This window comes from Tursiops truncatus, chromosome 13, assembly GCF_011762595.2.
Source record: "Tursiops truncatus isolate mTurTru1 chromosome 13, mTurTru1.mat.Y, whole genome shotgun sequence".
NCBI lineage: Eukaryota > Metazoa > Chordata > Mammalia > Artiodactyla > Delphinidae > Tursiops > Tursiops truncatus.
Window position 1 is genome coordinate 81,405,801 of NC_047046.1, and position 24,711 is coordinate 81,430,511.

A 24,711-nucleotide genomic window follows, 5' to 3' on the forward strand; every position below is an offset into this window, starting at 1 on the left:
CCCATGAAGCGAGCCCAGGGAGGGTTTTAGAGTATTTTTTTTTCCTAGAAATTCTCTCAGGGATTTTAACCATGGTTCAAATGAAGCCAGTTTCCTGAAGCGATCTTTTGTGTCTGGAACATCTTACAAAAATATTCATGAAGCGAGGCATAATTGTTGAATTGTTGAATGCCTTAGACCTTGAGATAAAGTTTTTCTGTTCTTTTTTTCCCCCTAATTTGGTGATGGGGTTTTCTATTTATTAATTATCATTAAGTGATGTTTTCTTATAATCTGGCTATATTTTCAGTAACAAGAAATTTTTAATACTGACGTAGGTTGAAGATAATTTTATTTTGAAAGACACTCAGGATTCTTGTGAACTCAGGGTAGCTTTGATAAGCAGTTAGAAGATATTTTACAAAGCTACAATTTTAATTCCCACTTCTTAAAAAAAACTCACTATTTTGTTTCTTTCTAGATGTTAAGATTTTGGATTGTTTATTCTTTCACTGGTAAAGTGCATTACTACTCTTGGACAAATATTTGAATCTTTTTTTATAGAAACACGAAAAATAGAAGATCTTGTACAAGCATTTCTACAACCTACCTGAGTTTCTCAAAGCTGAGCTATTGGTATTAATTAATTTAATTAGAACTGAATGTCAGTTTCAGTGTGTCTATTTCCACTGATTTGATAAACTGAAAGGAACTGTCAAAATTTTTCCTAGTGTTCTTCGATTTTTAGTTAGTTGAAAAAATTAACAGGGGGCTTCCCTGGTGGCGTAGTAGTTGAGAGTCCGCCTGCCGATGCAGGGGACACGGGTTCGTGCCCCGGTCAGGGAAGATCCCACATGCCGCGAAGCGGCTGGGCCCGTGAGCCATGGCCGCTGAGCCTGCGCGTCCGGAGCCTGTGCTCCGCAACAGGAGAGGCCACAACAGTGAGAGGCCCCCGTACTACAAAAAAAAAAAAAAAAAAATTAACAGGAAATCTCTGATCTTGCCTTATAAAGTATGAATTAGCGTAAAATAATTTGAAAATTTTTCTTTCCTCTCTTGGAAATTACTTAGGAAAAAAGTAATAATAACTATTACTTAGGAAATACTAAATAATTACTTAGGAAATACTTCATTCTTGTAATTCAGTCTTGAATTACAAGATTGGATTATGTATATATATATATATATCTCAGGTAACTGATTTGAAAGCCTCTGATGTAGAAGACTAAAAGGTATAAATAAGATTAGAGAGGAAAATGCCTTTTGGATTCTTCTATACACATTTAAAATAAAACAAAATTAAAATTCAACCAAAATATTTTGAAACAATGAGTCATTTTAAATGGGCAGCATTCATGTTAAAATATTTAATCAGAGTATTTCTGAAAATTAGCTGTTATTTAAACCTGCATTTGCATTTCTTAATTTTTACTATATGGATCCTCACCTCCCCTTTCAAAATAAGAAGGTACACTAAAGTGGATAATCAACAAGAAGAGGTAAAGAAGTTTAGAAAATATAAAGAGAATTTATTTCATCTCGTAGAAAATGTCTGAGTTTTGTATTGCTTTACAAACGTGTTGGGGTAAAAGTTTTTGCCATGTTCAAGCACGGCTTTGAACTATGGGGCTTCCGTTACTTGTCAGGATGACAGAGCAGAGGTAAGATGGTTAAGGGTTATTTTGACCCTGCCCTCAAGAAGGTCCTGGGACAACCTGGGGGCCAACGTAGGAAGAATCTTCTATTTAGCTCTATCCTCATTTGCTCCCTCAACTTTCTGCTGTGTGTGTCTGGCCTGGCCTCAACATGTCCAAAAGTTAAGCCTATTTCTCTGCACCAGCGAGAAATAAAGACTTAAATACACGCCAGCCACTTGCTGGGAATAAAATCTTTATCCCGCTCCCTCTCAAGCTTAGCAGCAACGAAGTTGAGAGATGTATCTGTGGCGGTGACCCGTCAGGGCTCCAGTGAGTCCTCTGGAAAGAAGCGCTAAGTAGTTGGACTGCTATTGTTTGCTGCACCATCCCAGGAGGATTGGTTCAAACAAAACTGAACCTGAAAATAGTCAGTGACAGAAGGAAGTCTGAGTCACACTGATGTTTCCTTAATAGCTCCCCAGGTCTTCTGTTGCTTTCTCTTTTCAAGTTAAATCCTGGAGGTGCCAGATTTTTCCTGAGTTTACACACACTCAGCAGTATTTTAAAGGGAGAGTCTGTGAGGAAACTATTCCCAGATATCTGTCAAAATTATTCATTGACTATTTTTTTAAATTATTTATTTATTTTTTGGCTGAGTCGGGTGTTAGTTGCGGCAGGTGGGATCTTCGTTGCGGTGTGCAGGCTCTTTGTTGCGGCACTCGGCCTCTCTAGTTGAGGTGCGCGGGCTCAGCAGTTGTGGCGCACAGGCTTAGTTGCCCCGTGGCATGTGGGATCTTGGTTTCCCGACCAGAGATCAAACCTGCATCCCCTGCATTAGAAGGCGGATTCTTTACCACTGGACCACCGGGGAAGTCCCTCATCGACTCTTTTTAACAGACGTTAGTTTGCTACTATCATAAAGTACACACTATATGCTAATGAAAATATAATATTCAAATAGGTATTTATTGCTAGACATTTAGGTAGTTCCTTACGTAATGAAGAATTTTTTGCCAAGTGTTTTTCTTAAGTGAGTGCACAGCCTTTTCTACTTCTGGGTTTCATCTGAAGTCATACTTTTTCATCATGACCACCAAAGAGTAAGAAAGGGAGAGAGGAAAGAAGTGCACAGGTGGCTGACCTAGCATTTACCTTGTTGTGATCATTATTAATATATAACTACACGTTAACTCTCCTTTCCAGTTATTCCCAACTCCTCGTGATCAAAAGTTTAGCAGTGAGATGACATTGAAACCTGATTTTTTCGTATCATTGTTGCATCATTTCTTCCCTACAAAATATGGTCACCATGGGAACGGCAAGGGGAGGATCCTGATGTCAAGAGTAAAGAGAAAACAGGGAGAGAGATTAGAACAAGAGCACGGTCAGGGTGTGCCTTTTTTCTTTTCTTTTTTAATGAGAACATGCGGTTAAGTAAGCAGTTTATATATTTTGAACCCTCACAAGTGGATGTTGAATGATATTTTCTTAAAATGTTCATATTTCATTGGGTTATTTAAATTAAACATCCAGTCTATTACAAATTAAAATTTCTAACCCAGGTTCATATGAATGGAGAAGGGAGGTAAATCAGGGTAAAAGAAATATATTCCCTCCACAAAAAATTTTTTTCAATGAAAAGAGCACAGAAGAGTCTTTATTATAAAATATTCAGTCATTATCAGCTTCCGAATATGTTCAAATACATGCAAAGCCTTGATGGTTAAAAAATAATCAGTATTTTCTTCTCTAAAAAATAAAGTTTATTTGGGCTTCCCTGGTGGCGCAGTGGTTGAGAGTCCGCCTGCCGATGCAGGGGACACGGGTTCGTGCCCCGGTCTGGGAAGATCCCACACGCCGCGGAGCGGCTGGGCCCGTGAGCCATGGCCGCTGAGCCTGCGCGTCCGGAGCCTGTGCTCTGCAACGGGAGAGGCCACAACTGTGAGAGGCCCGCGTACCGCAAAAAAAAATAAAATAAATTAAAAAAAATAATAAAGTTTATTTAAAATTCTGAAAAAAATCATATAATACAATAGTATCATTGGGATATTCAGGTACCTATTGGCCACTTAGAAATCCTATTCATCCCCAAGGTGAACATCACACTTCACTTTCTTTCAGTGGCAGAGAGATTGTATGTAATGGTTAAGGAAGGGTGCTAAGCCATATCATCCCAGTTTCTTTGGGTCAAGGATTCAGAAACAGCTTAGCTGGGTAATTCTGGTTTGGGGTCTCTTACGAAGTTGCAGTCAAGGTGTGGGCTGGGCTTCAGTCATTCAAAGGCTCGTCTGGGACTAGGGTTCCCAATGAAGCTCGCTCATGTGGTGCTTGTTTTGGGCAGGAGGCCTCTGTTCCTGCCCACCTTGGGCTGCTTCTCCTCGGGTTGCTTGAGTCTCCTCACAAGATGGTGATGGTTTAGCAAGAATCCCTCTGCCTTTCATGATTCCTCTTAGTAATTTTCCATCCACTGACCCCCTTCACCCTGCTTGTTATAAATAAATCCCTATAAATTCCTGGCTGTCTTTACTGTTTCCAGAGTTAAGCCCCATCACTTTCCCCTATTGCTATAGTCTTGACCCTACCAAAATAATGTCTTCTTTACCATGATAACAAGTGTCAGAGTACTTTCTTCTTTAATACCCTTTAGGACAGGAAGAAGTCCTTCGGGAATTTCCTGGTTCCAGCTCGCATCTACAGGTCCACAAAGCCCACGGGTGGCCCCCTTGTCCTTGGCCTGCCATGCTTGGTTGGGGGGGTGGTCTTGTCTCTTCTTTCTGCTGCTGGGTCAGGGCAGCTCTGGTCAGGCTATACTCTTCAGCATTTTCCCGTGAGGGTCTGACACCAGGTCCCCCATAGCTCAAATTCCAAGGGCATAGGTCAAACGCTCTGGTTTTCTTGAAGTTTTCCATTACTTGGCTTAAAATGGGGAGGAAACAACTCCTTCCCTCCCTCATTGGAGGATGGGACACACAGCCTCTTCTCTTCTGTACCCTGAAGTTAGGTACGTTGGCAAATTCAGGCAAAACAGGTTTTGAAGCCACTCCTTTTGCTAGTCTGGCATAGATTAGCCCTTAATGTCAGGGTGTTTAGCACCTATGCTTCCCATCTCCGCCAAAACTCAAGGTCAAGGGGGCATGAAAATGGATCTTGTTGGAAAGCCATTCACTGGAAACACTTCTATGCCATGTACGGTCTCAAAAAGAGTGCCTTTTGGTCTCAAGTTCTTTGCCAGCCAGTGCTAAGATGTGACTAAGGATAAGAAATGTATGCATTACCAATTACAGATATGTTCATTATTGTTTTGTGACAAGGCATTTGAATAACAGATATTTTTTCTTGCCCTAGGAGAAATCTCACACTTTTTAAATATGTCTGCTGTTAATTGAAGAGAGTAAAATTAGTTCAATATAAACTATAGGTGAATGGGGAAACACAGATATGAAAAGTTAAAAATGATGCAAGAATCAAGTAACAATGTGATAGCAATATATAGGTCACAGAGTAATAAACAACTGATGACGTCTAAAAGTGCTATTGCTTCTAGGGAACTATTTGTGCTTTTTTTTTTTTTCCAGCAGGGTGTCTAACCGCTGGACCACCAGGGAATTCCCAATATTCGTTCTTTAATAACTCCAAATGTAAAGGAACAAAGCTCTAGTATAGAATTTTAATCCATGCCATAGAAGGTACAGTAGTTTTTTCATTTTTACAGATTGTCAGGTCTTCCTAATGCTTTAGAATCACAAACATGGGTAGAAGTTTACTTTTCTGTAAAATCCTACTTTGGATTTCTAGCTATTGAATGCAGAGAGCTATCTTGCTGTAGAGAAGGGTTCTTTAAGAAATGGGATTCTACCCAGCTAGAAGTCTCAAAGCGAGGGAAAGTAGTGATGGTATTTCAAGACCGTCCTGAACTTGGCCATAGGAGTTCTGACTCTGCCCATTAGGGAAGAATTCTGATTCTTCCATTGTTGGGTTAATTGTGAGGGTGGGGGTGTCTATCGTGTTATTCTCTACCACAGGACCTACGCACGCCATCAACTGCTCATAATAATGCCTATTTGCTAGAATTTTTTGCACTAAATCAACAGGGTTACTTTACAGAGTGAAATACCCCCTAAGCAGTCCGTGGGGCTCTGGATCCTGGAAGTGGAAAGGGCAGGGATGAGTGAGGTACTTCTTTTAATCGTCTACAAGTAGGAATCTCTGATCCGAAATGGAGAATAATGGAAGCTGAGCCTATGAGGGACTCTTACCATGTAGGAATGATATTTTGCTGAAGTGCTACCTTTCTCAGCAAAGAAACATGTATCCAACTACCTTCTGCCAGGTCTTAAAACCCCTCAGAATCCCTCGTTCTGAGAGGTAGGCACCATTCCTTTGCTGTCAGCGTGTCCCCAGCGAGCAGAATCTAGCTGCTGATTGAAATAGCCCAGACATTTTCCCTTAATAATTGTCGACTGAAGATAGTTGCGCAACCTAAAAGTTGAGAATTATGTTTTATTCGGTGGCTTACTGAGGACTATAGCCTGAGGTTCAGCCTCTCAGATAGCTCTGAGGAACTGCAGCAAAGAGTTGAGGAGCCAGGATATATAGGAGTTTTTGCTGCAAAAACCTGTAGTTGAACATCGAAAGATTACTGCTAATCACACCGAAACACCCAGACATCCCAAGATACTGATTTTAGTGCCTTTCTGTATATGGGAAGATGCAAGTGGCTGGACGCATTGAAATTATTCCTTTGATACACATCTTAACTATCTAGGGGCAGTATCTTGTTTTTCTCCAACCTGAATTCCCCTCAGGGTGCGCCGTCAGGGCTGCAGCTGTGGCGGAAGGCTTGCTGGTGGGTAACGTTCATTGTTTACTGAAGGGGCAGGCAACATTTTTTTGTCCGCATAATTATGCTCTGGAGATCAGGTATTTGTCACTTCCCAAAGGACAAACCAGCCACCCCTATATCTTAAAGTGGATCTTCTTTTAAACAAAATAATTAAATAATTAATTAATTTTTGGCTGCGTTGGGTCTTCGCCGCTGCACTGCGGGCTTTCTCTAGTTTCGGCCAGCGGGGGCTACTCTTCGGTGCGGTGCACAGGCTTCTCGTTGCGGTGGCTTGTCTTTGTTGCAGAGCACGGATTCTAGGCTCATGGGCTCAGTAGTGTGGCACACAGGCTTAGCTGCTCCCCAGCATGTGGGATCTTCCTGGACCAGGGCTCGAACCCGTGTTCCCTGCATTGGCAGGGGGATTCTTAACCACTGCGCCACCAGGGAAGTCCTTAAAGTGCACCTTTAAGGACTGTTCTCAGATGGATGGAGAGAGGAATGAAATATTCATATTTATTTATCAAAGATGTCTTGAGTCCCTACTGTATGAAAAAATCTCATTCAAGGTACTAGTCGCATAACACAAAGAGGAATAAGACAAAGCATCTGCACTCAAAGGAGAAGAGAGAAGAATTGTTGCAATTCAGGGTAGAGTATGACCTGTGCTGTAAAACCCAAGGTGGGGTTTCTATATAGAGTGACATCGTTTCTGACAATCTGAACATTGACTGATGATGAGTAAGGTTTTCAATATATAGAAATAATCAGAGGGTGTGTGTGTGTGTGTGTGTGGTGGCAGGGGTGAGATGGAAGAACATTCTAGGCAGAGAGAAAAGCACGAGTTAAGGCACAGGGTGGGGACTGTCTGGAGATGGACTTACCCAGCTTGGCCGGGCAAAGTGTAATATGAGGAAGCAGTGGACTGTCGGGGTGGAGAAATGGGTTGGGTCCAACTCTCTCTTTGAATGCCAAGTAACTGAGTCACTCTTTTGTACTTTATGGGGAAGGCAGGGTGAACACAGAATTTATTTTCTGAACAGGAGCACCTTTGGGATGAAAGGTGGCACTATTCACATTTGTGCCGGAACAATAGTTATAACCTGGTACTGTCCTGGGCAAACTGGAACCATGGTGACTCTAGTAATAGGGGAACTCTATAAGGAGGAGCTTTGATTGGGAGGAGATTTCAGTGACTTCATTCCAGAGAACAGGCCCTCCAGGTGGGTGGATGGGAGGGGTGGGAGGGGTGAGGACGGAGGGGCGGGCAGGCCTAGGACTCCTGCACTAGTTCCCTGTGGCTGCCACAACAAAGCATCACAAGCTGGGTGTTTAACCCAATAGAAATATCTCCTTTCCTGTTCCTGGAGGCTAGAAGTACAAAATCAGGGTGTGTGTAGGGCCATACTCTCCCTGAAGGCTGTAGGGGAGGATCCTCCCTCGCCTGTTCCACCTCCAGGTGTTGGCAGCAGTGCTGGCAATCCTTGGCTTGTGGGCACATCACTGCCATCTCTGCCTTCCTGGGGTTTCCCCCTGATCGTCTTTACACAGTCTTCCCTCTGCATGACTGTCTCTTGTGTCTGTTCTCCTCTTATAAAGACAACGATCAAATTGGATGAAGGGCCCACACTACTCCACTCTGACCAACTTAACTACATTTGTGAAGACCCCACTTTCAAACAAGGTCACACTCTGAGATTCCAGGAAGGACACTCTTCAATCCAGTACAAGTACCAAACAGGGAACCTCGAATGAGTGGAGGACTTCTGATCCTCAAAGGCAGGAAGGCAGGAGGCAGCAGAATGGCAGCGGGAAGGTGACAGGGGTGTTGAGAGCGTGGAGTGTTGCTTACTTGGACAGCTTTCCCGCAGGGGCCCAGAGGGTGCTTTTGGCGAGGATGTACGTGAATATCAGGACAAGGTTGGAAGGCTGCTTGCCGTATCCCATCCTGCTTCCTCCCAATTTTCTCCAGTGTGAGCTCCTCTCCTGGAAGAAGGAAGATGTTTAATACTAGAAATCAAACCAGACTTGAAATTGGGAGATGGCAGTTCAAGTCATGACTCAACTATTTTTAACTTTGTTGCTTGGGCAAGTCAGATGATTTCTGAGTCTGTTTCCTCCTCCATAAAATGAGGATGCTGAGGATGATCCAGAAAGTTCTTTCTGGCTCTACAAGCTATGACTTTAGGAGGAAGAGGTAGAACTATGCTCTTCTGCCCTGTTAAGGGGATAGACTTTCAATAGGACCTTTTGCCATCACCATCTTTTTTTTTTTTTAATTAAGTAATTTTATTTTTGGCTGCATTGGGTCTTTGTTGCTGCGCGAGGGCTTTCTCTAGTTGCGGCAAGCAGAGACTACTCTTCATTGCGGTGCACGGGCTTCTCATTGCGGTGGCTTCTCTTGTTGCGGAGCACAGGCTCTAGGTGCACAGGTTTCAGTAGCTGTGGCTCGTGGGTTCTAGAGCTCAGGCTCAGTAGTTGTGGTGCACGGGCTTAGTTGCTCTGCGGCATGTGGGATCTTCCCGGACCAGGGCTTGAACCCGTGTCTCCTGTATTGGCAGGCGGATTCTTAACCACTGTGCCACCAGGGAAGCCCACCATCTTTCAGCAAGTGTATCTATCAGACAGCGTTGTCTGCAGCCAAAGTATTGGAATTCAGCCAAGCATGGAGATTTTAATGGTATATTTAGCCACTAGTATCTCTACACTAAAGTTGTTATATTATTCACGTAGTTATCACTATTATTTCAATTTCGTGGTTAAGAGCTCATATTGCGGAGTCAGAGAGATCTAAGTCTGAATGCCAGCTCTGCCCCATAGTAGCTGTGTGTCTTTGATAAAGTTATTTACCACTTATACACAAGAAGCCACAGTTTCCTCACCTGTACTGTGGGGATGATGATAACACTGACCTTACAGATAGATTATTGTTAAAATAAAGTAGATAATATACACCAAAAACTACTTAAATGCCTTGCCTGTAAAATACACATTATGTATATAAAATGTACATTACATATGTACATAAAATATACATTACATAGTAATAACAATCATTATGGACCACTTTTGTGCATTATCTTCACAACTATTTAATATACTTAATATCAAAATATCAAAAACATATCAAATATCAAAACATATGTACATAAAATATACATTACCTAGTAATAATAATCATTATGGACCACTTTTGTGCATTATCTTCACAACTATTTAATATACTTAATATCAAAATATCAAAACCCCCTCCCCCACTCCCACCCCCCTCTTCAAAGACATTGAAGTTACAACTGAGAAACTTAAGGTCACATAACTATATGAATTGTCAAAGCTGAGATGCCAGACCAGCTCTGCCAAACTCAGAAGCCCGTGTCTTGATCCTGTCTCCTGGGAGTCAGCTCAGTCCACTGCTAGCTTAGTGCTTATCAAGCCCTGCTGACGGCCCCCAGCTGGCCTTCTTTAGATCATATAAGGAGACACCAGCCCCCTGATACTCCAATCTGTCCCATGTCTTTTCCTTCTGAAGGGCTTACAACAAGAGGGGTGGGTTGAAAAGTTTGCTTCTTTTCTAATTACCACTTACGATTATCACTGAGCTCTCTGACCATTCTATTTCAGTCAACATTAACTGTGATTAGATATTTGAGAATTGAGTTGTATCTAAATCAGGGTAACAATAATGGTAAATTCAACTAAGAACTGAAGATGACAGAAGGTCTGGTGAATCACATATAACAAATGACATAACCTTATATATACTATTCAGTCATACAAACCAACTGAATCACCTGGCAATCCAATTTTTAAATTATTAATCATTTTGTGTTTGGATGAGAATTATATATTCAACATTTATAGGAATTAAGATCAATTACTTGCACTTTTTTAAAGATAACAGCTTAACTGAGGTATAATTCAGCTACAAATTCACCTTGGAACAACTTTAAGACTTTTTTCCCTAGCCTTGTTTCCTCCTTAAAAGGTCCATACTATTCAAGAAATACAAGTCTTAAAGCCAACAATTATTAAGTTAGATTTTTTTTTCCAACAAAAGGTTTCACATATTTATTACTGAGCTACACAGTGAGCAGTGGTGAGGAAAGATCAAGAAAAGAGGAGATTTGTTATAAAGCAGAAACTAACACACCATTGTAAAGCAATTATACCCCAATAAAGATGTTAAAAAAAAAAAAAAAAGAAAAGAGGAGAGAGCCATTCCATTTCTCCCATCAAACACAGGCAGCTGTTCCAGACACTAGTGATGTTCTGATACGGTAAGAATTGACCTTGATAGAGTAAATGTGTGCCACTTCATATGTGAGGCTCCTTATAGACCCAGCTTGGTTCTTCTTCAATGCCTTCTCTTGGAGTTGTACCTGATTTTATTGCCAGTTTTCATTGGAATCCACTGGAGAATGGGACGATTCTGCTTTTGTTTCTTGGCCAGGAATCGCTTGATCCTGAAGTCTTGTGGGAAGACATGGCGAGGAGCAAATTCAACCGCACATAGGATGGCGGACAAGAGAAAAGAGCTTAAGTTAGATTTTAATGCACTTTAATCACTTTTCTTTGATGAAAAGAGAAATAAAAATGTTCCTGTTGCTTCTCATTGGCAAAAATCCAATTTGCTGTTATTGCTATATGTTGGGACGGTTCAGCCAATTTCCAAAGAAATGAGTCAAGTCACCAACACGCAACTTTACGTCACACTACCTTGGAATTCGGCGGCGCAAACAATAGTGAACTATTCCTGCATAAAACCCCACTAACAAGGACTCAATGGAAAAGCAGATGGCTTGAAACAAGGAATAGGTTTTCTTTTAATAAGCACATTCTACGGTTAAGCTAGACAAGGTGTGGGGAAGGGCTTCCCTCCCTGGCCCTGCTCGGGCGCGCGTGCTCGCCCGTCCCTCCCTCCCCGCGGGGACCGGGCCCGGGTCACCGCGCCAGGTGAGCGGACCTCGGCCGCGTGGAGGCCGCCGCCCGACCGCAGGGACAAGGGCAGGGCCGGCGGCCGAGGGCCGAGGACATCTTCCTTTCCGCGTCGGCCTGGCCGCCGAGGCGGGGAGGCTGCAAAGGCAGAGGCAGCACGGGACAAGCGTCCGAGCCAGCGGGCGCGGGCGGGGCGCGCCGGGCGGGCAGATGCCGGGACTCCGACTCGAGCCGGGGACCGGCCCCCCGGCCCCGCGGCGCCCCCGGCCCCGCCCCGCACGTCCCCACCCCCGCCCCCACCAGCCCACCCCCCCCGCGCCGACGCCCGCCGGCGCCGCGGGCCGAGTGGTGGGCGCGGAGCGGCCGGCTCGGCTCCTCGGCTGCGGCTCCAGCTCGAGCCGGCGCCCGGCGCGCCCCTCCTGGAGGAGGAGGAGGAGGAGGAAGGAGGCGGGAGGAGGAGTTGCGGGAAGGAGGGCCGAGCGCGGCAGTCGCGCCGGCGCTGGGCGAGGAAGCGGAGCGGGCGGCCGCTGGGTGAGCGTCTGCGGAGCCGAGTTGGAGGCTGGGTCCGGGCTCGGCTTCCCGCCCCCTCTCCTCGGCGGCCCGGGGAACCGGCCACGGCGGTGCCCCTTCTCCTCCGGCCGGCGGGGCGGCTCCGGCGCGGAGGGGGTCGGGGAGGCCGCCCGGCGGGGAGCGGCGAGGGTCCCGGCGGCGTGAGGCCCTGCGCGCCTCCGCGGGTCCGCGGGCGGGGGCCGGGCCGGCGGGGAGCGGCGTCCGGGAAGCCGGGCTGGGGAGGACTGAGGCCTGCTTCCGCCGCGCGCCGGCCGGACCCCTCGGCCTCTCGTCCGCCGCGCGCGCCGGGCCCGGGCCGCCGCCTTTGTTGCCCGCAGTCCGCCGGGGAGAGGCCGGGGCTCGGCAAGGCCTGGGGCGGCGGCGCGGGGCCTGCGCGCTCCGCAGCCCCTCGGCCGCGCTCGGACCCCCGGGCTGTAGGCCGGCGGCCGCAGGGCGGGCTGGGGGCCGTAGGCCGCGCCCGTGCCGTACCCCGGGGGGTCACGTCTGGCCGAGACCCTGGTCTGTTCCGCGCGTGGAGGCGCCGCCGGACCCTCACGGGCTCGCGCGGGCGTGGGGACTAGAGATGTCAAGCCGCCCCCGAGACGGGCCTTGATTTTCAATTTGCTTCAGGTGTTGACAACTTCAGGTACACCTTTGTGGTTCATTCTGGGTCAGAACTACTGACATTTCTCGGGGGCAGGTCCTGGCGCAGAACTTGGAATGTGTGCGGTCGCCTGTAGGCCACCTTAGCATTTAGTCGGAATGTGGAATTTTGGGTTGGCATCCGTACTTTTTGGAATTCAGGGCCAGGTGGGAATATGTGGCGGAGCTCAGGCTTTCGGTAATGAAATATATAATGTTGAATTCAGTTCAGCAGATGTTTCGTGAACGTCTACCCCGGAAAAGGCGATATGCCGCTTTACTGGGTATGAGGACGGAGAACGTAGTAATCACAATTATAATGTGAATGGTTTCCGAATATGTTCTTCGTGGACCGTGTTCCTTGGAATAAAGATATATGTGTATTCAAGCAAAAGTAAACTGCTGTCTACTTCAAGATGAAATGTCTGAGGTTATCTCAACCATAGTAGGTGTACATTTATCCTGACTTTTTTTGTTAACCTAACAAATATCACAACATAAAATCTACTTAGCTTACTTGAATGAATGAATCTTAAGTGGACTGTTTAGTGCTGTGGGGAATCAGTTTTGTTTAGAAACATGAATGGCGGTGGTTTATCACGTTTCACAGAGAAAACCCGAAAACATAGCCTGTGATCCGTTCCCCACGCTTTCTTATTTATTTCTCAGTGCCGCATCAGGTAGCATGGATGGGGTAAGTTTCGGAAGCCATTCCAGAATATACAGCACAGAAGATGTGGCCTCAACCCTCTGGTTCCGACATTGTCCCTAATGTTTCCTTGTTGCCTTGGGGGAAGCTGGCCCACTGACCTTGGGCTTAACTAGCACACTTAGAAGAACTCACCTGTGACTTGGCAAGTGCTTTCCACTGGTCTGGGTATGATCACCCAGATTATTCACCTGAACCTTTACCCTTTTTACAGCTCCCTTCATCTCTTCTGAAACATTTTTTCCTTTTTTTTTTTTTTATGATCTTTAAATACCTCCTGAATTGATGGAAGTGCATGGCGCTGCCCCTTTCCCTTCTTTTAGTGGGAAGATGGGCAGGCCTTAAACACGGCGTCTGCAGGACCCAGGGGCACACTCTTGGTGTCACCTAGCACCCTCCCCATAGCACCTTGCAGGGAGTGGCAGAGAAAGGGTTTGGGTGCCACTGACCTGGGCTGCAGCCAACCTGGGCTGTGCCATGACCTGGGAGGGAAACTCAGCTGTACTGAATGGATTCCTACTCATCTCATGGTCCCGAGTGCTCCTTTAAAAAAAAAAAAATTATCTATCTAGTTGGTTGCACCGGGGCTTAGTTGCAGCAGGCGGGCTCCTTAGTGGCAACATGCGAACTCTTAGTTGTGGCATGCATGTGGGATCTAGCTCCCTGACCAGGGATTGCACCCGGGCACCCTGCACTGAGAGCACAGAGCCTTAACCATTGTGCAACCAGGGAAGTCCCTGAGTGCTCCTTTAATGGCCCTCTTCTTAGGGAACAGAAGGAAGCATCTGCTTAAGCCTGTCTTGTTGGGTAACGTCACTCTGCAGAGAAAACTCTGGTAGTTTTCTCCACTGTGGTCAGTTTTCAGGAAACTTTTTTGTTACTAACATTATCTTTTATTTTGCTCATAGAAGTGCCTGTGTGATCTTATTTAAAAGTCATAACGTACTCCAGAAAAGGGAACTGTTACGCCCATTTCTGAGTTTGTGGCAGTTACTGTTATCGCTAGCTTAAAAATACACAGTCATGCAAAATGGATCGGTGCACACGCACATACACAAATATACTGAAGTATAAGGTCAAATACCCCACGTTATTTATAATCTCGAATAACTAATGAGTGTGTATGCATCTATTTTGATACTTAATAAGGGTAGGTAGGTAAATGACCAAGAGTTAAAAAGATCAGCTTTTGCTGTTTTCTGCTTGTTGCATTTTATGGGAAACAAAGATTGTCTATTTCAGTTCTCTGTCCTCATCCCTGACCTCTTCCACTTTTGGAAATGACACATCTGTGGCGCCTGGGTAATTTTGTAAAATTATTGCTTTTGCAAGGGAGAAATTTATAATATTAGTATGTGTCATAAAAAGGGGAAACTTTCTTGTATGACTAGCTTGATTGAAAGAGTTGTCCAGGTAGAGAGAGAGAGAAACAGCAGTGGGACATGTTTTAAAGTGTATTGAGAGTGAAATTGTCATTAATATTTTTATGGTTAATTTATTATGCTGCACAACACGTTGGTTTAGCTAGTAAGTAGGGAAGGCTTTTGGACTGAGGGCACATTTTACCTTAAACCAACTTCAGAGTCATCTTTGATGATTCATACAAACATTACGTTTTACTTTGTTGTGACGTTTGTTTTGGGTGACCGTTGGTCTCCTTAATGTTTGAAGAATAGACAGACTTAGATAAAGTCATTTAAGACTTCCATTCTCCCTTTGCGCACAGAGGACGTTTTAGAGGTGTTAGGTCTTTAGGGAAGAGTGTACATTACTAGCTTTGTGACCTTGAACCCATTATATAACCCCTTTGAGCCTTACTCCTCATGTGGGGCTAAGGTGGGGATGATCTATCTGTCAGAGTTACTGTGAATACATGTATATTTTGTTTAGAGTAAAATCCAAACTCCTTACCATCGACCACAAGACTTCTGCCTGGTTCTTCAGCACACTTTGAACAACCCTCTCTCCGCCTTAGCACAAAGGTGTGGTCTAGCCTTTCTGTTCCTCAACATTCCAAGCTTCGTCTGGCTTCCTCCCCTTTGACAGTTTTCCTAGACTGCTCTTCAGTGGTGCCCCCTGTGGTTGGTTCATTCTCAGGGTCACCCTCTCAGAGAAGCCTTCTCTGACCACCCTTCCTTCCAGCTCCTTCAGTAATCCCATTTTATCAATTCGTCTGTTTCTGATACAACGTTCATTGCTAAGTTCCTTGTGGAGGGCGTGGGCTGTGGTCTTCCTCCTTTGTCTCCCTCACACATGGCATGGAGCCTGGCCACTGAGTGGGGACATGGTGTACAGAAAGCACTTGTAGCTTTTACACGTTTGTCTGCCTGTTAAAGGCAGAGATGTGCTGGCTGGATCTTAGACATCCGTTGGGTTTTTTGTGTTTTTTATTTATCCCTGGCTGAGTTGATCTTCTCAACTGAATAAATCATAGCACTGATAAGGCCAACGTTCTTGACACTACATGGCCCCAAATCCCCACACAGGGAGAACTACATCTTCTTGTAGAACCGCGATGTGTGTCTGAGTTCACTGACATGCCCCACCGGCTGGTCGTGAAGATGCACAGGCCTCTTGTCGCTTCTGGAAGCACAGTTAACTGCAGTGTGAGGAGAGTAACGGCCCCAGAGCACATTTCCCTTGATGCTGCCTTACAGAGCTTAGCAAGGTAAAGCTTCAGTTGTCTGGAACCTCGGGCATCCTCAGAATTAAGCAGGAAGGAAGAACTCGTTAGGAATTAGACAAGCCAGAGACCTGCGTGACTGACTGCAGCTGGTGAAGGCAGTCTCTCATAGGGTTGCAGATCGAAGTTTGAATTTCAACACTGTGATTTTATAGGGTAGGTTTTTAAAATAAAATCAAAGTCTTATTTGTCTTATCTGTAAAATAATCATGGTGCCTTCCTCCTCATTGGTGTAATAATTGAGATAATGCATGTAAGTGTATGAGTTCAGTGCCTGGCATATAACAGGTGCTAACAGTAATAATTAGTTTAAAACGTACTGTGATTAGTTAAAAGGAGTATTCTGGTTAATCAGCAACATCTGCATAAGACTTGGTTTTTCTTGTTGAGGAAGCCCCATGTGGGGAATCGGTGTGAGACCAAAGAGACGAGAAAAATGGAAGTAAAAGAGGAAGGAGAGTGGGAGTCTACAGAAGTATTACTGGTGCAGCTACTAGAATTGTGAGGGCTACACATGGGTGCAGTGTAAGCAGCGGTGGGTTGACTGGCTCTGGGTCACTGCGGTCAGTTGGTGGGAAACCTAGAACAGAAAGGTACTGCATGTGGCCACCTGCAAGGCCCTGGGCGCTTGTTCTCCTACTGATTGTTTTAATATTGTCTTATCACTCTCAGCAGCCATCACACTGAAATTTTTTCTTAAAATTATTAAAAGGGCATCACACTTGGAGACTATGTTTGGGGAGCGGTGGCTATCCCATTGTCCTTGGGAGCCGACTCTTGAGTAGTAGAGAGGAAGGAAAGAAGAAAACACCCATCTCTCTGAAGGCCTGGGAGACGAAGTTTCCTGAGCATCAGTAAACCCTGCAAGCGTCACTATGCCGTCCTGAAATCTTCCAGCAGGTAAATTTGATCATGTGAAGAGGCATCTGTCTATATACAGCATGAGATTAATGTACACACTTGTGTTTAAAGTGTCTCTTTTAAGAAGGCAGAGGAATATATGGCTCTTATTAGATAAAATTTCTATCAAAAACCATTTTAAGACTTTAATGTTACTCTTTAGAACTATTTAGAAAAGATGTATTCAGCATGTGCTCTAGATGACCTATTATTCAGTGCTGCTCGCTGTTGTACTAACAGTGATAGACATTATTCTGGCCACACCAATGACACACTGGGTGGTGTTAGCAGCAGGGTTAACACACGTTTAAAGTAAGATGAATTCTTACTGGTAGACTTGTTATTTCGTATGATTTTCCTTTTGTTTTGATGTTTATAATAATGAAGGTGTTTGTTATTAAACCTGAGTTTGGGTTTTAAAGGAAATATCATCATCCCTCTGACAATAGTCATTTTTGTCTGTTGACATTGCTTTTAAAGTAAAAAATATATATATATTTAGGGAATAACATTATTACCAAATATCACTGACTGTCAGAATATGTAAGCATGTACCAAACATAGAATTGTATTAGGATTTAGTGGTTTTGTACATTGGCAGAATTACTGCCTTTTAGAATTAGAAGGAACCTTCTGATAACCTCATCCTTATGCAGATGATGAGGAAATTGAGACTAAGAGTGGTTACATAATTTGCCCGAGTCACAAACCACATTGCTGACAGATTTTAGAATGCAACTCTTTTCTTGCTATTGCTGCAAGATGTTTTCATTTACTTCTGGTAGCCAGGAAATTTGGATTTCTGTCTTCATGGAGGATGTCACAGTTGAGCTGACTCTTGGAGGGTGTTTGGGAAGAGCTATAGAGGGCAAGGACAGTATCCCAAACAGGCTGAGCAGTATGAGCTATACCGTCAACCTAGAGATTCTTTTCTCTCCTCTCCTAAGTAGGGTTACCTGTTTTCGATTTCTTGGTTTACTTCCTTGATGTGATGGAGCTTAACCTCCTGGTAGCTTCCTAGTAAGGTGATGGGGTGTGTGTGCCTGTGTGTTTGAGACCTTGCATGTCAGAAAATGTCTATGTTCTAAATATTTGCTTTATAGCCTGACTGTATAGAATTCTAGGTTACTGTTTTAGTCAGCATGGAATAGGTTATGCTGCAATGGCAGATTAACTCTGAAATCTCAGTGCGTAAGTAAATGCTTATTGCTTGGTTTCACCCAGTCTGCTGGGGGCCTGGCGCTCCTCTGGCATCTTCCTGCAGTTCCCCGTCATATCACCCCATGGCTCCAGGTTGCCACAGCAGGTGCAAAAGAGAGCTGACAGGTCACAAGCTGGCGTAAATATTTGGCCCAGAAGTGACGCACGTCACTTGTGCTCACAACCCATTGGCCAGAACCAGTCACGTGGCCCTGCAGGGGTGCGGGGAAACGTGCGTGTGCTCAGAAGGGTTGCTGACTGTAAACGTGTGCCGCATCGGAAGCAGACTTTCTCCTGGCATTTCGGAGACATTGCTCCACTAACTTCCAGCTTTCAGTGTTATCACTATGTCAGTTGCCATCTCTTTCCCAGTCATTTGTATGTAATTTTTTTCTCTTTCTGGAAGCTTATAGTATATTTCTGCTATTGTCTAGATTTTAAAATTTTACCACGATGTGCCTGATTATTATTTTTTCTTCTTTGGGTGGACTGAGCATTCCATGGATTCTTCAGTGTGTAAACTTGTGTTCTTCAGTTCAGGGGAGAATTTAAATTTTTCTTCTGTAATGCTTTCCCCTTCATTTTCTCTTTTTTTGTTGGATGTTGGACCTCCTGGATTGATATATTAATTTTTTTAGCCTTTTCTCAAATATTTAAGTCGGTTAATTTTCTGGTTCTTTTTTGGGGGGAGAATTTTTTTCAGTTTTTCTTCCGTTGAATTTTTATTTTGGTTTATAGGAGTTTTTGTTTTCTAACTGTTCTACCCCCACTTTTTAATAAATAGCATCTGACTCTTGTTTCAGATTTGCGATATTTTTTCTTAGGCTTGTTTCTGTTGCCTTCCCTTCCAGTAGGCTTAGATTTCAGCTTTCTCTCATTTGTTTAAGCCAGTTAACTCTGTTGTCATTTGTTTTCCAGTTTTCATTGTCCTTGTGTTTTTGTGTGCGTGTGTGTGGAGATAAAAAAGTATATGTTTCATTAGAAGCTCATCCAAAGTTTTTTTCTTTTTAATAGTTTTTGTTTGTTTTGCTAGGATCAGTGAATATTAAAGTCTTTTACTTTGGGGGAAACCCAAATCTAATTTTTCTTTAAATAAAGCTTTTCAGTGTGTTTTCAGTTAGTGCTGTCATGAAGCCACACCTATGTCACTGAACTTTGTGCAACTTAATTTATGAAATGCCTGCTGATCTATGGTGGGTAACATGGATTATTTTTAAGTTGGATCATTTTAAAAGCATCAAGAGATCCCCTGTTTGGCAGCCTATAATAAGTGATTACTTTTGATAATTAAGTTATCATTTTACAGTGTGTATAACCTTTTCCATTTTTTAAGATTTTTATATTTGCTTAATAGGACTGTATCGTTCGTTTGAATAATTATTGCTCTGCAGGATGCCCTTTATCGCTAATGATCAGTGAATGTGGTTTACAGTCACTCTTAATATACATTTGATAAATCTTTTGTGGATTACTTTTTGTACCCCAGTCTGCTCTTCTTTATTAGGTATACTTATATAAAATGAGGAAAAGATTGTTTTAACTAAAATCTCTTATTCTCTAATGCAGATTGAATGAAAAACTCTTACATATTCTATGCAAAAGCACTTGAACACATAATTGACACATTTCATTTTAAATTGGAGCTTTGTGTTAAGACCTAAAGGCTGAAAGCGGTCAAAGCAATTGTTTTACTTTTCAATTATTTTTATGTGCATGTTGCCATTAGGAGTTAAAAATTTTTGCTTTGGTAGTTCATTATATTTAAGAGACTTTATGTATGAACAAATTTTGAAGAAAGAAAAGTAGAGAAGGAACTCCATCATTATACTATTCGGTACAGCACCCCTGTCCCAGAATAAAAATAAACAGCAAACAGATATTTGGGCCCTACTTAATTGTCAACAGTTAGTCAAAAAATTCTCAAAGGAACTTACCTACTTCGTAGTTTAACCAATGGTTTAATACTTTCTTATAGGCAGTGGAAGTGGTGAGACTAGGGATTTACTATGTTTTTAGCTAAAACATTGGTAAGTTCCTGGAAAGGTGTAAAAATGTATACATTTTAAAAATTAGCATGTATATACATAAAGACAGTAATGAATTGGTAATAGGTGTACTACTTTTTAAATACAACATGTTAAAATCTGAATCAAAAAATTGACAGTGAGTTTATTTCATTAATCAAATCTTATAAGCCAGCTCCATTAACAGTTTAAATGATTGAATTTATGAACATTTGTTTTATATTCAATTTAATAGCAATGTGTTGAACACAATTATAGGAAAAGATACTTAGAAGTGCTCACAAAACTTCTCTACAGGTTAAATTTCTAAGTCTCTGCATATTTTTGTTTTCATTGAATCAGATAATTTTAGAGCTTGATGTGTTTTAGAGATCAGCCTCTTTATTTTATATGGGGAATCTGAGACTCACGCAGTGTCATGTAGCGAACTTAGTGCTACATTGTATTTTTGTATATAGCCCACAAAGTGGGATTTGAATCACTTGAAAATTTATTAGGCCTAGAGTCTGTCATACAGAGTGAAGTAAGTCAGGAAGAGAAAAACAGATACCATATTGCTAACATATATATGGAATCTAAAAAAAAAAAAAAAGTGTTTTTGATGAACCTAGGGGCAGGACAGGAATAAAGATGCAGACATAGAGAAAGGACTTGAGGACACGGGGAGGGGGAAGGGTAAGCTGGGACGAAGTGAGAGAGTAGTACTGACATATATACACTACCAAATGTAAAATAGATAGTTAGTGGGAAGCAGCCGCATAGCACAGGGAGATCAGCTCAGTGCTTTGTGACCACCTAGAGGAGTGGGATAGGGAGGGTGGGAGGGAGACGCAAGTGGGAGGGGATATGGGGATATATGTATACATATAGCTGATTCACTTTGTTATACAGCAGAAACTAACACACCACTGTAAAGCAATTATACTCCAATAAAGATGTTAAAAATAGAAAATTTATTAGAGCTTTTGCTGTAATTATAAATTCATTCTTAATTTTAAATTATATGGCAACTTTAAGTCTACTTTTCTTAATTTGATTATGTTTAAATGTCTCTGTCTACCTTTTGTAGCCATGCAAATATTCATATTGCTTTTTTAAAAAAATAAATTTATTTATTTTAAATTTATTTTTGGCTGTGTTGGGTCTGTTGCTGCACGTGGGCTTTCTCTAGTTGTGGTGGCTTCTCTTGTTGCGGAGCATGGTCTCTAGGCACGCAGGCTTCAGTAGTTTTGGTGCGTGGGCTCAGTAGTTGTGGCTCGTGGGCTCTAGAGCGCAGGCCTAGTAGTTGTGGTACACAGGCTTGGTTGCTCCACGGCATGTGGGATCTTCCTGGACCAGGGCTCGAACCCGTGTCCCCTGAATTGGCAGGCGATGCTTAACCACTGTGCCACCAGGGAAGTCCCCATATTGCTTTTTAAAATAAAGCTTATTATGTGAAGATCCAGAGGATCTAAAAGAAGTGAAAGCAATTCTATTACATTTACTACATTTCAGTTATTTAGTGAGGAGTTGGAGATTTTACCCTCCTTGCCAGCTATCAAGTTAGCCAGAAACAGTTTCATGGTTGCTGCCAGAAGACATGAGATTCCTGGTTCAGAGATACAGGACTTTGTTACTCAGGGTAGCGACAGGCATCTGGTGCCAGTTCCCTGAGCACCAGTGCAGTGTTGAGAGAAGACTGGGGTGGGGGCGGGGACAGAGGGGAAAGCAGGAAACTAATTAGGAGGCCGTTGCCGTGATGCAGGCAAGTTAGGACAGCAGCTTGGTCCAGCGTGGAGATTGGACCCCAAAGTGATTGGATTTTGCATACATTTTGAAGATAGGAATTGAGATTTTGTGACCTGTTGCAGCGGTCCCCAACCTTTTTGGCACCAGGGACCGGCTTCATGGAAGGCAGTTTTTCCACGGACACAGGGCTGGGGCTGGCGGTGTGGGAGGTGTTATGGTTCAGGCAGTGACGCGAGCAATGATGATGGGCAGTGGCAGATGAAGCTTCGCTCGCTCGCCCACCGCTTACCTCCTGCTGTGCGGCCCGGTTCCTAAGAGGCTGAGGACTGGTATCAGTCCGAGGCCCGGGGGTTGGGAACCCCTGAGCTATAGGATGTGGAGTGAGAGAAGGAAAAGCCATGGGTGATTCTGAAGGTTTTGATCCGAGCAGTTGGAAGAATGGAGCAACCATAAGTGAAAGTGGGAAAAACTGCAGGTAGAGCAGGTTTGGGGGTGGGATGGGAAAAATCCAGAGTTTAGTTTTGAACATGCTAAGTCTCAGGTATCTATAAGATAGTGCAGCAGCAAAGTCAACAGGGGAGTTGACTATAACTGGGCTAAATAAAGAGATAAAAGTTTGGGAGTGGATGACGCATCATTATTCCATGCATGAGAATGAATGACATTGCTGAGGGACGTGAGTGTAGATAGAGAAGAAATGACCAGGGTCTGAGTGCAGGGTGCCCCAACATTAAGAGATTAGAGGCTGAGCATCTGAGGAGTGACCAGCTGTATCAGATGCTGCTGGTAGAGTGTGTAAGATCAGGACTGAGAGCCCGTGCCGGATTTGCAATGGAGACGTTATGAGTGACCTTGGCAAAAGCAGTTTCTGTGTCATGGTGGTATAGTAGGTCTCTGGCTTGGGTTGAAGAGAAAATGGGAGAAAGGGAATTGTAGATCTCAAGTATGCATGATTTTCCCAAGGCGTTTTGCTGCAGGGGGATTGAAGAGGTAGAACCATAGATTGTGGGGAAAGTGGGGTCAGGACAAGTTTATTTGTGTCTATGAGAAGTGACGTTTTTAGGAGCGATCCAGTAGAGGGAAATTTTTGGAAGCGGAAGGAGACCAAGCACACCAGTGGAGGGGGCCCGGTAGAAAGGTGCGTGGATGTATATAATAAAGGATGGATGTGGGTTGATGTGGTGTCAGAGTCTGCAGTTTTCTTCTGAAGTTCTTAGTTTTCTCTGTGAAATAGGACACTGGGCCGTCTGCTGAGCTTGAAGACGGGGGAATAGGTGTTGGAGGTATGAGGAAAGATGTGACATGGTCGGCAAGGAACGTGAGAGGTGAATGGACCAGGGGAATGTGGTTTGATTTCCAGGCGGCATGAAGGCTCCATCTGAGGTTCATGGTGATGACTGCGAAGTGAGACCAGCCAGAGTGGTCACGTGTTTCTCCAGCCACGTTCCCTATAAGGGTGCAGGAGTGGCGCAGGGAGAGTCAGATTTAACGGGTGTTGTGGTTTTGCCAGGGGAGTTTTTCAGAGTGAGAATGGGGGAAGGGAATTGAAGGTATGAGCTGTGGAATGATGGTGATTAATCATGGGATATAAGCTGAAGTAGGGAGGGAAGAGGGTCATTGAAGAGCTGGTGGGGTTATTACTCTTAGCATTTAAACTTTGAATATTTCATACACCAAATAAAAAGTAACGTCAGATTTGCAAAAAGTTATTTTAAGTGGGCTGAGGAGGAGGGGGCTGTCTAGTTTGTAATAAAACAAAAATAATGCAATATTCTTAACTATTGATTTACTTTTCTGTTTGGTAGTCATGCCATGTACAAAAGCCAAGAAAAGACCTTGCATTCTGCTCTGACCTGATGGATCTACTCAGCCATTCCCTTTTAAAAAGTACCTTAAGAACAAACAAATTTACAGACTTTATTCTTATAAAAACAGTCCATGTTTATTATAGAATATTTTGAAAATAAAGTATTGAAAATAATATTTACAAAGTCTTCTATGATCCAGTTGACAGTTATGCTGTATTTCTTTCTGGTCTGATTTTCCTCCCTATTCTTTCTACATAATCGAGGCCACACTTTACATAAGATTTTGTTTCCTGTGTTTTTGCACTTAACAAATGAACAATATGAACTTTTCCCCCATGTTATTTTTAACTGTATAAATATCAATTTTAGTGGTTCCCTAAAGTTCCATTGTGTAGATGTGTAAGAATTTTGTTTACGGTTCTCATATGTTAGAAATTAGAATGTTTCTGGTTTTTTAAATTTAAATTTATTTTTCACCACATAATAATGCAGGGGACATTGTTATGTTTTGTTTTCATATTCAAGATTTATAAAACTAACATTATTGGGTCAAAGTATGAATATTTTTAAGAGTTGCATATAGCCAAGTGATTTTTTACAACTATATTAAGACATTTTTAAGTAGGGAACGTCATCATTTAGAAAAATCTTTGCTGATTTGACTTGTGAAAAATCACTACTATTTTAATTTGCATTTCTTTGATTCTTATGAGGGTCAGTATTTTTCTGTTAATGTGTTGAGCCAATTGGTTATCCCTGTGGAAAAATGCAAATTAATCCCTACCTCACACATAAGTCAGTACTAACCAAGTATTAACCAAGGACTTACATGTGAAAGGCAGAACTTTTAATACTTTTTTATAGGAAATAACAGGAGATACATGCTTTCATTGTTGGAAGAATTTCTTAAGACAATAGAATCGGCCTACAATGAGGGAAGACTTAACAAATTCGACTAAAATGCAGTGAGAAACTTAAGTTCTCCAAGACACCACAAAAAGAATAAAACGTCAATACACAAGTACTATACAGCTGTAGAAAAAAGGAAGTAGATGATCTGTATAAACTGATACGGAGTGATTCCTAGGGGTCTGA

At 43.1% G+C, this 24,711-nt stretch overlaps 1 protein-coding gene across 6 annotated transcripts in view; it reads left to right on the forward strand.

Annotated features, from left to right (window-relative positions):
• The first annotated feature begins 11,767 nt into the window (after positions 1–11,767).
• Positions 11,768–24,711, forward strand: part of SOCS6 (suppressor of cytokine signaling 6) — a 31,110-nt gene continuing 18,166 nt past the window's right edge. The window contains exons 1-2 of one of the 6 annotated variants that reach the window (XM_019937207.3): positions 11,768–11,904; positions 16,669–16,856. The gene's annotated coding sequence lies outside the window, so the exon portion shown is untranslated. The other 5 variants (XM_019937206.3, XM_019937204.3, XM_019937205.3 and 2 more) reach the window with 5 other exon arrangements.